The following is a 16,989-nucleotide window of genomic DNA, read 5'->3' as shown; positions in this document are numbered from 1 at the left end:
AGGAGTACCCTAATTAAGTTAATAACCATGTACCTACCTATATAGTTTAAGTTTAAAAAATTTGGCTCTCAAAAGAAATTTCAATCGTTGTACTGTTGATATTTGGCTCTGTTGACTAATGAGTTTGCCGACCACTGGTCCAGGTAGAGTTGAGGGGGCCTGTTCTGAAGCAGAGATGGAGTGGAGGAGAAAAAAAAGAAATGAGATTCACTTTCAAGGTGCTCCCAGTGGTACCCTCAGGGCCTAGCACAATACTACACCTACTAGGTGCTCAACAAACGCATGAAATGAATGGTCTCCCATATAAAGACTTACAATTCCAGTTCCCAAAGACATTCCTCTGCACATCTTAAGAGCCAAATTCCACAGACCTTGTCACCTTCTTCTCAGAATTCACTCACCCAGCCCAGGACCTGTGCAGTCAGCAAACAGGATCCACAGGAGGGTGAGGCTGGAGTGAGAGAATTGCAGGCACAACTCTGAGCTGGTCCTGTTTGCACATGGCAAGATGGGTGTCTCCAAAAAGCTGTGGCCCTGCTTCCCTCGGAGCTAAAGGGAGACAGGAAAATTACTAATGAGAAAGGGAGAAAATCAACCCCAAAAATCAGATCTAACCCTACAAACATGCACACACCTTGCACTTAGGAGGTGCTCAAAATAGGTTTTTGCAGCAGTCGCCAACTGGTGGTCCGTGAAGTCCAAAGGGTTGGCGACCGCTGTTTTAAAAAATAAGACAAAGACAGGGGAGTGAGCAGGAGGAAAAGGAATTTCAGGAGTGTGACATATGAAGACTGGTTGGAAGAAAGAGAACTAATGCCCCCGAAGAACAGAGCATTCAGTGGACACCACCTCAAACCTTCATATGTGAAGGCTCAGCTGGAAGTCTTTGGTGGTAGGGAGAGTAGAGTGAATGGTATCTTCGGACCCTAATGTGGGGTCTGGCTGAAAGTGTCGTGCTCAAATGTTTATTGGATGGATGGATGGATGGATGGATGGACGGATGGATGGATCAATGAATGGATGAATTAATGGATGGGTGGGTGGATAAAAGACTACCTCTGTCTGGCTTTCAGAGGCAAAACTGAAACCATTGTTTTATGGCAATCAGGTGGCTGTGATGGACAGCTTTCAAAGATGGCCCTCAGCAATCCTACCTCCTGGTGTTCACATCTGTGTGTAATCCTCTACCTCTGAGTGTTGGCTGTACCTGATGATTTCCTCCTAATGAGTAGAAGACAGCAAAAGTGATGGGATGTAACTTCTGTGAGAAGATTACAAAAGACAGTGGTTTCTGTCTTCCTGGACTCTCTCTCTCTGTTGCTCACCTTGGTGACAGGCTGCATAGTGGAGAGGCCTCTGTGGCAGCCGTAGGCCAACAGTCAGTGAGGAGCTAAGTCCTATGGCACACAAGGAACTGAATGTTGCCAACAACCTTGTATGGAAGGAGATCCTGCCCCAGTGGAGCTCTGAGACTCGGCCCCAGCCCTCCCGGCACCTTGACTTTGGCCTGTGAGGGACCCTGAGCAGAGAACCCAGTTAGCTGTGCCAGATTCCTGGTCACAGGAACTGTGGGAAACAAATGTGTGTTGTTTGAAGCCACTGTGTTGGTGTTAACTTGTTGCCAGCAATCAGTGGCTAATACAGTGGCTGATTTGAGTTTAACATAAAAAATGGACATTCTGCCGAAACTGGTTTGGCTCAGCGGATAGAGCGTTGGCCTGCGGACTGAAAGGTCCCAGGTTCGATTCCGGTCAAGGGCATGTACCTGGGTTGCGGGCACATCCCCAGTAGGAGATGTGCAGGAGGCAGCTGATCGATGTTTCTCTCTCATAGATGTTTCTAACTCTCTATCTCTCTCCCTTCCTCTCTGTAAAAAATCAATAAAATATATATATTTTTTAAAAATGGACATTCTGGCCATTAAACTCAGCAAATGACAGTAGTGGTTAAGAGCCTAGGGTTTGGTACCAATTGGCTTCAGTTTGAATTTTGAACCCCCAACTTCCTAGCTGTGTGGCTTTGGAAGGTCATCAACTTCTGAGCCTCTGTTTCTGCATCTTTAAAATGGGCATAATTCTCTTCTCATAGAGATTACGAAAGGATTACATGAAGTGATTACATAAAATACTAAGCCCAGTACCTGTCACTGAATAGAAGGTAGATATTATAAAATAATAATCATAACAACAATAATAATAATAATAATAATGGAGCAAGTTCTCCCAAAGCAGCAAGTGTTCCATTCCTGGAAGTGACCAAGCTGAGGCATGATGGCCACGTGCAGGAAGTGAAAGGAAACCTAGAGGACCCCAAGCCCTTTCCCAAGCCTCGGATTCAAGAGCTGTGTGTCTGCCTGGCCAAGGCCAAGGGGCGGGGCAGTCAGGTGTGCTGAGGGACCATCAGAGTTACCTTGCACCAGGGAACAGTACCAGCTGTCGCCAGCCTCCAGCAAGGGTGATGCCTTCCCTCCCGCACAGCCTCTGGGTCAGGTATGTGGCCACCACCCTAGCTGGGCCCATGGGGCCCAGGAAGGTAAACACCCAGCCAGGAAGTGATTGTCACGGGCATGGGGCCAGCTCTGGGCCGAGGCAGGTCTGAAGGTCAGGAATGCTTCCCAGGAAGCCTTTGCAGGGGAGGACAAAGTGTTTGTTGTGGGCTCTCCGCGACAGAGCGGAGGGCGTGTGGATCTTGCTGGGGACAGGCCAGTGGACAGGACAGAGGACAGGACAGGAAGGGCCGTCAGGGAGGCCCAGCCCCAGGAGCTCCTCACTGGCAGGTGAGTAAATAGTTTCCGTACTTTTAAAATGGAATGAGATGAAGTGAGAGATGGAATGGAGGTTGCGGCCAGGACAGGATTGGAAAGACCCCAGGCAGGTGTGTGAGGGAGAGGAGACCATCCCACCCCTGCTCATTGAGAGGCAGCTCCAAGAGAGAACAGCCCAGACTTCCCTCCCCGGGTCCAGTCTCGTCTTGGCTTCATGCACCCCGCTTCCTGCCAGCGCTCAGTTTCACCATCTTTGAACTGGGGGAGTGTTTCCCTCCGGCTCCTCTCCTGTGATGGCTGTGGGGGCAAGTGAGACAATAAACAGGACTAGCTACATAATTTGCAGCACCCCGAGCAAAGGGAATATGTGGGGCCCCTTGTTCAAAAGTTATTCTGAATTTCAAGAATTAAGAATTTTAAAATTAAGAATGGCAACATCAGAGCCTTAAATCAAGTGATTGGTTCTTCTAAGAGCAGGGCCCTGTGCAACCGTGCAGGCCGCAAACCATGTCGCCAGCCCTAATTATAACCCTCCTGCGTGTAAACTGTGAAGTGACAAACAAACTGTGATTGCTGCAAGCGCCTGCTCCATTCTCAGGGTCGGGAAGCACACCTGTGGAACTTGGCTCTGAAGGTGCGCAGAGGGATGCCTTTGGGAGCCATGAGGTGACAGCTCCCTGCAAGGCCACCCTACTACATTGGCCCCTGCCGCTCAGGGTCCCACCTCAAGAGAACAAAAGGCTCCGCCCCTCTGAACCTTCTGGACTGTGCACCTGTCTGGCATCAAGCCAAAGCCTGGTGCGACTCCATGTCTGGGGACACGGCTTTCTTGGATGTGGTGGGGTAGGCTCCTCTTTTCTGTGTTGATGTAAAGTCTGGGAGGCTCACAGTCACTGGCTGAACAGACCCGGGCTGTGGCTCCTGTCCTTCAGACAGTTCTGCCCTGTTCTGATGACCAACACAGGTTTGGCTTTTGGAAAGTGCTTCTGTTAATGTCGTAAGACCACTGGTGGGAATGTGCCAGTCTCCCTGTCCCCCTTGTCCCCCTTCCCTTATCCCTCTCCACTTTCTGCCCAGGTTTTCCCTTTCCTCTTCTCTCCCACCACATCTCCAGCTGCCCCGGCATCGCTTGGCCTTAGTAGAGACCAGTGTCTCTATGGGTGTCTTAAACTTTCCAGTCCTTGAAAGCTGACAATAACCACTTCCCTTGACTCCTTACTGGAGTCCAAATTGTCTTGAAAACCCACCGTTGGAGGGGCTCCCCACAGGAGAGACGAGGTGACCCCACCAGCCAGAGGCGGAGGGAGATAAGTGTTTGCCTATGGAACTGGCTCAGGCAGGGGCAGCCCAGGAGACCTGCACCAGTGGTCAAAACAGCCCGGAGACTCAGCAGAGGAGGCCAAATCTAACTGCCCACTGCTGGCTCTGCCCACCTGCTGGCTCTGCCCACCTGCTGGCTCCACCGGGGACACCAGAGTCACTACTGGTCTCAACAGCCCTAGACCAGACACCCCATCTCCCAGGAAGGGGTCCTTTCCCCTCTCCGTGAGCCCAGTGCCTCCCCAGTAAAGGGTCAGCTCTGACTCTCTGAGGTTACCATCAGCACCACCCTAAAATGGCATAGATTCCTTCCTTTACTACTTCATCAAATCATTGCCCCCCCCCCCCAAAAAAAAAAACACCATTGCTGAGCACCCTGGAAGGTGAGGCTTTGAAGAGGGGCTGGGACACAGGTGGGAGAGGCAGAAGCCAGAGGCCAGGCTAGAGGCCCTTTCTTCATGAAGGGGCCCAGGACACCCTCCTCATCCAAAGAAGGTTATGGGATCATGGTGCTGAGGCATTTTGACTGACTGGGCAGGAGGTACATCTCTGAGACTCTGGGCTGTCTTATTCAGAACTCCCCTTGGCATCTTTGGGGGTTGTTGGGGCTGGGCAGCCTGGGCCTCAGAAGGAATTTTCTTTCTGGTCACCTTGGGCTCACCTTTCCCCACTTCCTCAGTGGGCAGAGCTCTGCTTCTGGACCTCGAGGAAATGCCCAGAGAAGCCAAAGAAATGGCATTGCTTTCCTTGGTTGATAGCAGTCCTTGAGGCCCCGCTCCGGGGAAGTCTGCAGTGGGTCTAGGCAAAGATTTTGAGCACTAAAAAGGGGGCTTTTTCTGAGAATACCCTTCATTAAGGACCTGGGTATCTGGGAACCTGGGTCAGCCATCTCTCAATCTTTCTACTTCTACTCACCTTACTTTTGGAATGGAAAAATAAAATCACATGTTCGAATGAGTGGGGGATCATCAAAGAAATATCAGGGAGGCCAGCATGGAGGAGGTGACCTTTGAGCTAGACGTTATTAAATGATCTTACATCACTTATTAATTCTTTTGCAAGAGGAGGAGGCTGAGGGATATGACTTTATGTAAAGTAAGGTTCTGTATCTTGAAAATGAGATAGTAATTTTTCACACTTACCCTAGTTGGATGTTGAAAGTTCTTTAAATAGCACACTTGCACAGGAAAGGGGCAGCAGGGTTTTAACAAGGTAGAAAGTGCATGGGACCCCAAAGGCTCCCAGAGATCACACTGTATGGCCAACGTGTCTCACGGGGCACACTGCCCTTCACTTCTGTACTCCGGTGCCGGCTGGCTTTGCCTCAGATTCTCCCTTTCCTTTTCACTCCTGGCTGAGGTTCAGGCTCAGGCATTGGTGTCTGCCACAGCTCTGACCATCAGGTATCTAGGTCTTTGATGAATTGTAAAATGGGGTGCTGATTCGTTATTAATTAACGACTATGTTTTCTACCAGAGACAGACCCTTCAAAACATAGGTTCTCGGAAGATGAGCAGCTTAAAAGGCTTGGAGGAGCTTGGGAGCCACTGGGGCAGGGACAAGGAAGAAAGACAAGCTGGGCCGGAGGACCTTGGCCCCCAGGCTCTGCCTGGAAGTGGCAAGAGTCAGTCCTGAGTGGCTGGTGGGAGGGTTGCTCAGTTCACATACAATATGACCTGCTGTCTCAGTAGCTCAACCCACCATGACCATGGGCTCCTTGTGGACTGGCTGCTTAGAGCACACCTCATTCAGCCAGTCAGTATTCGCTGCACACTTGCTCTGAGCCAGCAGTGATAAGATGTGACAAGATGGATGACCTCGCTGTCCCCCTCCCGAGCTCCCCACCTTCATTCCAGCCCCTGAGCTGCCTTGCCCTCTTTGCTGCTGCCCAGATAAGTAGAGTAAGAAAACCTAGTTTCTCACATAGATATTTCTCTCTCTTCCGCTCTTTCTAAAAATCAATAGAAAAATATCCTTGGGTGAGGATTAAAAACAAACAAAAAAACACACAACAACATATCCTCGGGTGAAGACTTAAAAAAAAAAAAACTTCCAACTTTTTTAAGATGATAAAACGCTGGCATAATGGGCCCTTCCATGATGCTCTATATAGACATAAATCCACTTGAGAAAGGGAATAGGTCTATAAACAGTTTTCTGCTCTCATCTGAGTGATAAAAACCTTCCTTGGTGGGTCCTTGAACGCTGGAGGAAAGACTTATTTCCTGTTGAGTACCTTTGTAAAGAAGTTAGCTGTGAACTTTGAAATGATATTAAGGTTCTTTGTTTCTGGATTAAAAAGGCATCTGGCACATGGACAATTTTCCCTAGTGCCTCAGATATCAGAGCCTGGGACTTTCTTTCTACAGTTTTTTGGCCTCTTTGGAACCAGTTCGGTGTCAAAATCAAAGCCACTTGCTGTCGGCTAACTTGGGTTCCAAGTCAGGGTTAAGACATGGAGAGATTCTAACTTGGGGTTAGAATGAAGCCATCTGATGTTCAGTCTAGGATAAACAGACCCGGCTAATGTTTGGAGAAACATTATTATCACCGATTTGTGTATTCACTGGAGAAATACCACAGAAATTGCCAAAATAAAGGAATATCTTTTAACCACGGGCACAGCCTGTGGAGGCTAAGGTGGCCCCTTTGTTACTGCTTAGACCCAGGCTGTTTCTGTCTACTTTTATTCCTCCCTGAATCTCCATGATCTTATAAGAGTGTGTTCTCAGGAAAGGCTGTTTACCATGAGTCAGAATGTTCTGAATTAAAGGGGGTGAGAAGTAGCTTAGCAATCATGCTCTTAACCACTCGGCCACAGCCAGGCTGCCTCCAGCACTGGCTGGCTGTGTGACCCTGGCTGAGTCAGTTAACCTCTCTGAATCTCCATGTCCTCCTCTGTAAAAAAGGGGGAAATGGGACAGGACAGTAACAATTCATATAGGATTGCTTGAGTATTCCATGAGGTGACGATTCTAAGGTACTCACACTCAGCTTCAGCTATTGTTATCCCAGTAGGCCTTGAGAAATAAAACAGATCCTTCTTTTCAACATAAAAGTTGACTTTGAGCAGCAGGGAGAGAATTTATCATTTTACATCAATTATTTAGCACCTACAGGAGTGTATTAGTGTGCAGAGAACTCTCTTTTAAAAATATATATATTTCTTGATTGATTTCAGAGAGGAAGGGAGAGGAGAGAGAGAGAGATAGAGACACCAATGATTAGAGAGAATCATTGATCAGCTGCTCCTGCACGCCCCCAACGGGATTGAGCCTGCAACCTGAGCCCGAAACCCGGGCATGTGCCCTGACCGGGAATCGAACCATGACCTCCTGGTTCATAAGTGGATGTTCAACCACTGAGCCATGCTGGCAGGGCCAGAGAACTCTCTTGAAGCATTCACCTGTCCCAAGTGCTCTGAGCAGCCGACTCTGAGAAACTCCTCTCGATGAGTCATTCAGGCCTGATGTCCACCAGCAAGATTGTCCACCGTCTAGGTGTTGCCTCAGGGGACCTGATGACCACTTCCCTCCAATCTATAATAATAAAAGCATAATATGCTAATTAGACCGGACAGCCGAACAACCTTCCAGATGTCCTTCCAGATAACCTTCCGGACAAAGCCGTGGCTGCGAGGGCCGAGCCCTTGCGCAAATTTCGTGCATCAGTCCTCTAGTGAATAATATTTCTAGTTAAATGAAGGCTTTTTTTTTGGCAAATTTAGCTGGTGCTTCAAATTTTTTTTTAAAAAAATCGAATTTGGCAAATGCTGGTGTGGAAACAATTTGAGGAAATTAATGGTGGACCAACCACACAGATTTCGGGCCCCGTCTGTGGAAGAGTGAGTTAGCTTTCTGTGGCTGTTGTCACAAATGACCAGGCCCCTAGTAGCTTAAAACAACACAAATTGTCATCTTACAGTTCTGGAAAACAGGTCTTGCTGGGCCAATGCCCAGGTGTCGGCAGGACTACCTTCCTCTGGAGCCTCTGGGGGAGAGTGTTTCTTTGCTTTCAGCTTCCAGGGGCCGTCCATAGTCCTAGCTTTGTGGCCTATTCCCTCATTGTCACAGCTGGCAGCATAGCCAGAGAGAGAAAGGGGTCGATGGATGGACAGAAGTCCATGCACCTGGGTGGGTGGGCTGTGCGTGGACGGGCTTCTAGAACCCAGGAACAAGTGGGCCCTTAGAAGATAGACCTAGAGAAACAGGGGACTGGGCAGGGTGGCACCAGGCAGGGCCACGGGCAGGAGCTCAAGAGCTGGTGTAAGTTCAAAGCCCTGGCCAGAGCCCAATCAGTGGGGACAGAAGGAGAAGCCTAGAAGGGAAGTCTGCTAAGGTCAGAAAGGATTAGAGGCAGGGATCCAGCCCTGGGGAGAGAACACCCCGTGCTGCTGTCTTTGGGTTCGGCAGCCTCGAGGGGAAGGCCCAGCTGCCTCCCGGAGGCTGTCCTTGGTGGGGCAGGCCTCAAACACCTGCCACTGCTGTTTCACACCCATTGAATATGCCCTGCCAACCACCTGGCAAGGTTTGGGTTAATTTATAATTAAAAGCACATGGATTTGTGAACACAACAAATGGGATGGCAGGCACCTCGGCGAGCAGTGGCCTTGACCCTCTTCGGCTGTGGTGAAAGCAAGCACGCACCCTGCACACAATTTCAGAAGATTTTCAGACTCGCTGAGGTCAGTTCCAGAAAGCTGGGTGGAGCAGTGAGTCATCAAAACCCCTGCTGGCCTTGTGACAAGGGGTCACCGCCGCCCCCTCCCCAGGGCACCTGGTTGAGCAGGTCGGGTGTAGGGCCTAAGGGCACCGCTGGCACAGAGCGGGAGAAAGCCTTCGTTCAGGAGAGAATGGGACTCAGTGGGTCTGGCTCATGCAGGTAATTCCTGGCAGTATTTCTGGACTGTCAATTACTTTCCCCATTTGCCATTTTTAAGGTATGCACGTGCCACCTGTGCTGTCAATACTGCCCACAGGTTGGCTTCAAATTAAATTCTCTGTTTATTTTCATCCTAAGCATTGACATCTGTGAAGTCGCAGGTTCCATGTGCTAATTGGATTTTTCTAAAATAAATAATATTAATTTTTTGAATGTTTGATGTACCTCCTATAATAAACTCCCATTCCAGGCTCACATCCTACGCTGGAGAGGAACAGGGGACTCTCTGGGTTCTTTTAAACCAGTGGTTCTCAACCTCCTGGCCCTTTAAATACAGTTCCTCATGTTGTGACCCAACCATAAAATTATTTTCGTTGCTACTTCATAACTGTAATGTTGCTACTGTTATGAATCGTAATGTAAATATCTGATATGCAGGATGGTCTTAGGCGACCCCTGTGAAAGGGTGGTTTGCCCGCCAAAGGGATCGCGACCCACAGGTTGAGAACAGCTGGTCTAAACCCTATGGATAGTTTAAGAAATCACAGCCCCTCAACGTCTCTGCCACTATTGTTCGTTTATTAAAAAGTATCGTATCTCCCTCTTGCATAACTTGTTCACCCAAACCAAATCCAAAATCCTGGCCTTCTCCCACTGCCCCCAACCCGCCCCAGCTCCCCATGACTCTGTCACCCTCCACCATTCTCTCTGGTTGCTCCCACTCCCCTCTCTGCCCACCGTCAAGGCCCAGGCACACTCAATGAGTCTTGACCCGCACAGCCCATGCCTCTGTGTGCCTCAGTTTACCGTGTGCCTCGGTCAACCCTCCCCAGGGCCAGAGTCCCCTCCCTCCCACCTGTAGGGAGAGCACAGGATCACACCAGGAGGGGCACAAAGACACTTGGAATGCTTCCAGCACCGCACAGATGACAGAAAGTTCCAGAAGGGAAAGGTCGGAGGAGGGGCGGTCACGTTTAGGATGATGGGGAATTGTCACCAAATTCCCTCCCGCCTGCTCTCTGAGGCCTGAGCGAGGGGGTCACCTCTGTCTCATGACCCGGGGCCTACAGAGGGCGAACACAGCTGGGCTCAGCATGTGAGTGGACAGAACCCACCAAGGACACAAGGACACGACTGACCATGTCCTGAATTAGAGTGTTGAAAACCTAGATATACCACTAACTGGGAAGTCCAGCTCCAGACCACTGGGAAGTAATGCATAGGCGTCCCTTCAAACCGTAAGAAGGATTTTTAAGAGACCTATTGGAGAAAACACAGGGAACTCAAGGGCACTGTGAACACCCTGGCCTGCTGAGGGTGAAAACCAAGGACAGGAAATGGTAATGCTATACATCTCTCTCTTCCTCTCATTCTTCTGCTCTGTTCTCTCCCCCGCCTCCACCCCTCATCCCTTCCTACCTCCCCCCACCCTTCCCGCCATACACAGAGCTTCCCTACTGGCTCATCCTGGCCATTTCAAAATACCTCCCCGACCCCATGGTCATTCAACCCAGAGCCCCTGCTCACTGGTCTCAATCCTCATCTGAGAGAGAGAATCTGATTGGCTCAGCCCAGCCTCTGGGTTGACTCCTCCTGGGTCAAAGGTCCACTCTGTTCTGGTCAGTTATGACCAGGAGGCTGGGGGTCATGGCTCTCAGGGTCCTCCTCTTCCAGGGCTAAGGGTGGAGCAAACCCTCTAGGAAGGTTTTGGAGCAGGAGGGAAGGATGCTGCCTTCCGGTACAAGTGCTGGCTGCCCAGAGCCATTCTGAGAAATCGGGTTGGGATTCAGATTTCCCAACCAGAAACCCAAGTACCCCTCCATTCCTCTGCCAATTGTTATGAACTGGATGCTCATGTCACACACACACACAACACACACACGCACACGCACACACACGCACACACCCGCATTCACATGTTAAAGCCCAAAGCCCCAATGTAATGGCATTTGGAGATGGGGCCTTGGGAGGTAATTAGGGTTAGTCAAGGTCATGAGGGCAGGGCCCTTATGATGGGATTAGTGGCCTTATGTGAAGAAGAGCATATCCTCTCTCCCTCTCTTTTTCTTCCTCTCCCTCGTCCACCCTCCGTCTTCCCCTCTCTCCCTCCCCTTGTCTCCCTCCCTCCTTCATCCCTCACACACACACCCAGGAAAGGCCATGTGAGGGCATAGCCAGGCAGCCGTCTACAGGGCAGAAAGAGGGCCCTCACCAGAACCTGACCATGCTCCACCCTGACCTCAGACTTCCAGTCTCCAGAACTGTGCGAAAACAAATGTCTTGTTCAAGCCACCCTATCTATGGCATTTTGTTAGGGCAGCCTGAGCTAAGACACCAGTATTGGCCCTGTCCTTTCAGCAGGCCTTTTTTTACCCGCTCGGCTAGGGGTTGAGTGATGAGCTCACAGCAACTCCGACATGCAAACGGTCCCACCACTGGAGCCCAACAAAGACTCAGTGTTGGTGTGCAGCTTCCTGCCCTTAACGATCCCTGGTTGGCTGTGGAAATGACATTGCCTGCTTTTGTGTAGTGTCTGCTCTGCCCGGTGCCTCGGAGCTCAGCAGCCCTGCCCAGCCTCCCTCAGGTTGGGACCTTGGACCACAGGAGGGTGGGAGCTTGCCAAGGGCGGTGGCTGGCGGAGGCTCACCCAGAAGGAGTGGTGCTTGTCCCCAGCTTACTCCCTGCTGTTGCTCACCGCCTGGACATGATGGCCAGGACATGGAAGAGGCTCAGCTTCCATTAATTAGGTAAACTTTCTCTTAAGGCGAAGACGGCACAGCTAGCTCTGGCTTCACTTTGAGAAAGTAGGTTGAGCCTTCTCTTCCCCGACCCTGCTGAGAGTGGCTGCTGTCACCGATAGGACCAGAGGGGATGGGACTCTGGGGGGTGCCACCAGCCAGTCCCTGGAGACGAGGCATAGATTCCCTCACTGGGACCGAGCCGAGGCTCTGATGGACCCTCAGTTTGTTTTCAAACTTTTATACCGACTTTTTATATTGAACATCATCTGGCATCTTGGTTTCTTTTTACACCAAAAAGGAAAAACAATTTAAACAAGCGGTCACTCATTTAGTTGCAAAGAGTAAAAAGAGCAGCAGCGGGAGTATCGTTCATGGCGTGTTGATGGGATTCCAGGCACGTAAGCTCATCTGATCCTTGCTCCATCCCTGCACACGTGAGAGCTCCTTCCAGAAGGAAAGGGGAGCTATAGGAAGGGCACTCACGTTTGGGATGATGGGGGATATTAGGCAATTCCCTCCTGTCTGCTCTCCGGGATCCTGCACTGGGGACCACATCTGTCTCAGGACCCTGTGCCTAACACAGGGTGGACTCAGCCTTACTCAGCGTGTAACCGCAACCCACTGTGGACACAGCAGACCGGTGCCACTCCATGTGAGCTAAGTGGGCATCACCCTCCAGATGGGAAGCTGAGGATCAAGTTGTCAAGGACTGGGTGAGACGCGTCCCCAGAGTCCTGTCAGGACATGCTGAGGTGCACACCATGTCTTCCCCTCTGCTCCAGGGGCCCCACAGTTTCAGCCTGACTTAGAATAAGAGGAAGGGAGCTGGTAAGAGGCCTCACCCCACCACCCCACCCACCCCCCTCACTGAGAAACCTGGGTGTGGCCATCATTCTCACGTGGGCAACTGTGGGCCACAGCCCCCAAACTACCCAGGACTCCCCATAAAGAAGCCTCCACACAGAGTGGAGGTTCGCTGAACAGTGATTCCCCGGGGAGCCTGGTGGCTTGGCCCCCAGAGAGGACAGGGCTGGGCTGTCCTGGCTCAGGCTTTGTCCCCCGTGTGCTTGGATCCTGATTGCTGCTCTTGGATAAGGGCTGCATTGCTTCCTAAGCCATCTCCACCGCCACAGGCAGTCTCTCCCCCTCCCTCCGACGCTGGCCATTCCTGTCCTCCCAGCGGCAAGGAGGGCTCTGGGACCGCAAGACCCAGGTTCGAATTCTGCCCCAGCCACTTCCCAGCTGCATCTCAAGCAAGTGACTAAGTTTCTCTAAAATGTGACTAACAATAGTCCCTTCCTTCCCTCCTCCCCCAAGGGCTATATGAGGATCAAATGACTTAACTGGGACGTGCCTGACACAAACCCCCTGTTTCCCCCAGGAGCAAGAACTGTGTCTGCAGCTCAGCCCAGTTCCTCTCTGGGCAGGGTGGCCTCCGTCACCAGCTCTGGCCCAAGGCACTGCTGTCATCCTCAGCACCTCAAGCTGACCTGCCCTGGTCCTGTCCTCCTCAGAAACCACTGGGAGGGTGGCTGTGGGTAGCCAGGAGCCTCTGTCTATCCGTTCAGGACACCCTGTCTCGACACAGTGGAGGACTTGTGGTCTGTGGGCAGCTGCCCAATGGTGTCAGGCGGAGACTGGACCGTCAGCCACAGCTCAGAGGGAGAGCAAGGCCATCTGGAAAGAACAGCCAGTTAAAGCCCTGGCAACAGATGAGACCCGGGTGAAGGGGGTGGAGGGGGAGGACGGAGACTGAGGGAGGAGAGGACATGACACATTAGCAGGGACGCAGGAGGCAATGGAGAGGCTGGTGGCTCACATGCATCTGAAGCCTGGGAAACAGATATTGGAAAGAGGAGGAGAGAGTGAGAAGTCCCCACTTCTTCCCTGATTTGTAGATACATCTACAGAGAACAAGAGGCCTCATTCAGTTGCTTTGGTGGATATGACAGAGAGTTTATCTTGGAGGGGACACCAGGAAGTCACATTGCACAAGACAACACTGCGGATGTTTCACTCCGCTGGTGGTGGCAGGGGGTGAGTTGAAAGCCAAAGGAAGAATCTCGCCTCACCTGCCAAGGAATTTTCCAGGCTAGACGGTTCAGGGCCTTGACATCCTAGAACTGAGCTCCGTGGCTCCATCCCCTATCCACAGTCAAAACAATGTTCTTAGTGAGATCATCTTGGTCTCCTGGAGGAATACCATCCTCTCATTTTTCTTAGGGCTCTTCACCCTCCCAACCTCCCAGTCTACTCCAAGCAGGTAGTTAGCAGGCAACACAGATGAGGCCTATCTATCTGAGCCATCTAGAAGCTCAATCTCAAGACGGTCCTAACTAAACATCTGTCAAACCCTCCACCGAGAGGAAGATGCAGAGTCCACGTCCCCTCTGAAATCCCGCCACCAGGCAGAAACCTGCATGGGGTCACCTGTAGAGTGACTTCTGCTGGTTGTGTCTTGTGTGAAGCCATCAGTCTACACTGACGGGCACAGAGGGAGGGTCTTCACAAACCTGTTTGCATGAGCGTGTACGAGCCTTGTGTTCAGGAGACAGACCACCTAATAGAACGAGTAGACGGGTCTGTGCATCACCTGGGAGAGACACTCTCTAAAATGCATGTTCCTGGGACCCACTTCAGCCTTAGTCCAAATTCCGGGCATGGGATCCAGGAATCCATCTACACTAATAAAAGAGAAACATGGTAATTGGCGTACGACCGCTACCCTTCCCATTGGCTAATCAGCGTATCCTTATGCAAATTAACTGTCAGCCAAGATGGCGGCCGGCAGCCATGCACTGAAGCGAGCAGGGAGGTTTGCTTCCTCCAGGGACTGCAGGCTCCAACGTTCCCCGCCTCACTTTCCGGCCTCTCAACTGCAACTCTAAGCAACTATTACTATGCTGCAAATAAGAAGCTAAACAAAACCGGCTTTCAGTCAGCCCCGGACCGCAACATTGTATCCATGTCTTCAGCAGCGAGGCCTCAGAGCTAAAGCTGGCCCAGAATAAAAAAAAAAAAAAAGAAAACAAGGAGCGGTTGGGAGCTTTTAGTCAACTGCCAGCAGGAAAACAGCCCTCAGCCCCTCAGCCAGCCTGGCCAGGCACCCCAGTGGGGACCCCCCACCCTGATCCAGGACACCCTTCACGGCAAACCAGCCGGCCCTTACCCGTGCACCAGGCCTCTATTCTATATAGTAAAAGGGTAATATGCCTCTCGGCACCGGGGTCAGCGGAGCAGCAAGGCTCCCGGCACTGGGATCAGCGTGACAGGGGGCAGCGCCCAAACCCCCTGATCAGCCCTGCTCTGTGCCTGATAGGGGGGAGCTCCCCAATCCCCTGATTGCCCTGCGGCTCTGTGTTTGACAGGGTGCAGCGCACCAACCCCCTGATCGGCCCTGCTCTGTGTGTGACAGGGTGCGGTGCCCCAACCCCCTGCCCCCACGGGCCCTGCTCTGTGTGTGACAGGGTAGAGCCATAACCTCCCCATTGGCCCTGCCCTGAGTGTGACAGGGTGCAGCGCCCCAACCCCCTGATCTTCCCTGCTCTGTGTGTGACAGGAGGCGGTGCCCCAGCTCCCCTATCGGCCCTACTCTGTGAGTGACAGGGGGGAGCTCCTCAACCTCCTGATGGGCCCTGCTCTGTGTGTGACAGGGGGCAGCGCCCCAACCCCCCTGATGGGCCCTGCTCTGTGAGTGACAGGGGGCAGCGCCCCAACCCCCCTGATGGGCCCTGCTCTGTGAGTGACAGGGAGCAGCGCCCCAACCCCCTGATTGGCCCTGCTCTGTGAGTGACAGGGGGCAGCACCCCAACCCCCTGATCGGCCCTGCTCTGTGCAAGACAGGGGGTGGCGCCGCAACCTCCCCATCGACCCTGCCTTGAGTGTAACAGGGGGCGGTGCCCCAACCTCCCAATCAGTCTACCCTGAAAGTGACTGAGGGTGGCATTGCAACCTCCCGATCCGCCCTGCTCTGTGCATGACAGGGTGGCGCCCCAACTCCACAATCGGCCCTGCTCTGAGCCTGACCAGGGGCTGCACTTAGGGATTGGGCCTGCCCTCTGCCACCCAGGAGCAGGCCTAAGCCAGCAGGTCGTTACCTCCCGAGGGGTCCCAGACTGAGAGAGGGCACAGGCCGGGCTAGGGGACCCCCCCCCCCCCCCCCCAGTGCACAAATTTTTGTGCACCGGGCCTCTAGTATATTTAATAAGCTCTTAAAAGTTTGAAAATCACTGCACTGCCCTTCCACAAAACCCCTGAAGAGAAATCCTTTAGTCAACCTTAGCACTAACTACTAACATATTTTCTCCTAAGCGACTGGTGATTTTTATCCCTGAATACAACAGAATGGGTCAGTGACACATTTCCCTTTCACACTGGCTGCTAGGAAGCTCAGGGGCGATTTGGGCCCATCCATAGCAAGTCTTTGTAATAGGAACTTTTAAACTTTATCCCCCATTGAGTTTGTTTTTGTTTTACTTTTTAAATGTTTATAATTATTTAATAGGAAAAAAAACATCTGAGTGCTTTCTCTAACCCATTGAGTTTTATGGCCCCACCTTTTTATTCTTCTTTCTTTTGTCCTCTTTTTAATTTATGCTGTGTTGAATAAGTGAAATATAAGAATAAATATGCATTATATTTATAGATGAAAATATTATCACTGTGCATTAATTTGCACAGTAATGCACAAACAGCTACCATGAATCGAGTACTTAGGTAATGCTTGTGCACCCTACATGACAGTTGAGAAGCACGGGGTCCCAAGAGAAAGCCACATGCCCAGCTCATGTAATCAGTGAGGAGGGTGCAGGGTTGACAGCCCATGCTTGCTTGGCTCTGCTCTCCAGCTCTAAATACCTGTGCTGCTCCCCCCCAGGGTCCTCTGGAAAGATTTGGAACCATTTAATTCCTTCTCAAAATGTTCTATTTTTAACCCCAACAGAGGTGGAGGGGCTGGTCCCCAGAGTGCCTTGGCCTAGTCTAGACCTCCTGTCTTTTTTTCAGGCTCCTTTCCCGGAAGTAACTTGAATGACTGTCTCTTCCTACAACCAAAAAGAACCTAACTTACATGCATATTAAAAGAGACAATGGAAACAAATTAAATAAAATAATGGAACTCTAAATGAGGTATTATAGAATATTATGCAAATATTAAAAGTGAATCTATACATCCTACTTCACTGAAATAGAACATCCCACAAAACATTGTTTAATGGGAGGAAAAAGTAATCAAATTGTAGGAAAAACATTCTTTAGAATGCTCTGTAGTCTGAATAAAATATT

General features: G+C 51.1%; 1 protein-coding gene across 1 annotated transcript in view; it reads left to right on the top strand.

Moving 5' to 3' along the window:
- The first annotated feature begins 2,624 nt into the window (after nt 1-2,624).
- The window catches only part of NGEF (neuronal guanine nucleotide exchange factor), an 86,439-nt gene continuing 72,074 nt past the window's right edge, over nt 2,625-16,989 (top strand). Inside the window, exon 1 of the mRNA XM_070422418.1 lies at nt 2,625-2,776. The gene's annotated coding sequence lies outside the window, so the exon portion shown is untranslated. The remainder of the gene's footprint in view (nt 2,777-16,989) is intronic.

Source organism: Myotis yumanensis, unplaced genomic scaffold (genome assembly GCF_028538775.1).
Source record: "Myotis yumanensis isolate MYYU_CA2020_CCGP unplaced genomic scaffold, mMyoYum1.0.hap1 SCAF_8, whole genome shotgun sequence".
Taxonomy (NCBI): Eukaryota; Metazoa; Chordata; class Mammalia; order Chiroptera; family Vespertilionidae; genus Myotis; species Myotis yumanensis.
The sequence above is the reverse complement of the archived record's forward strand: the minus strand, read 5'-3'. Positions and strand labels throughout refer to the sequence as shown.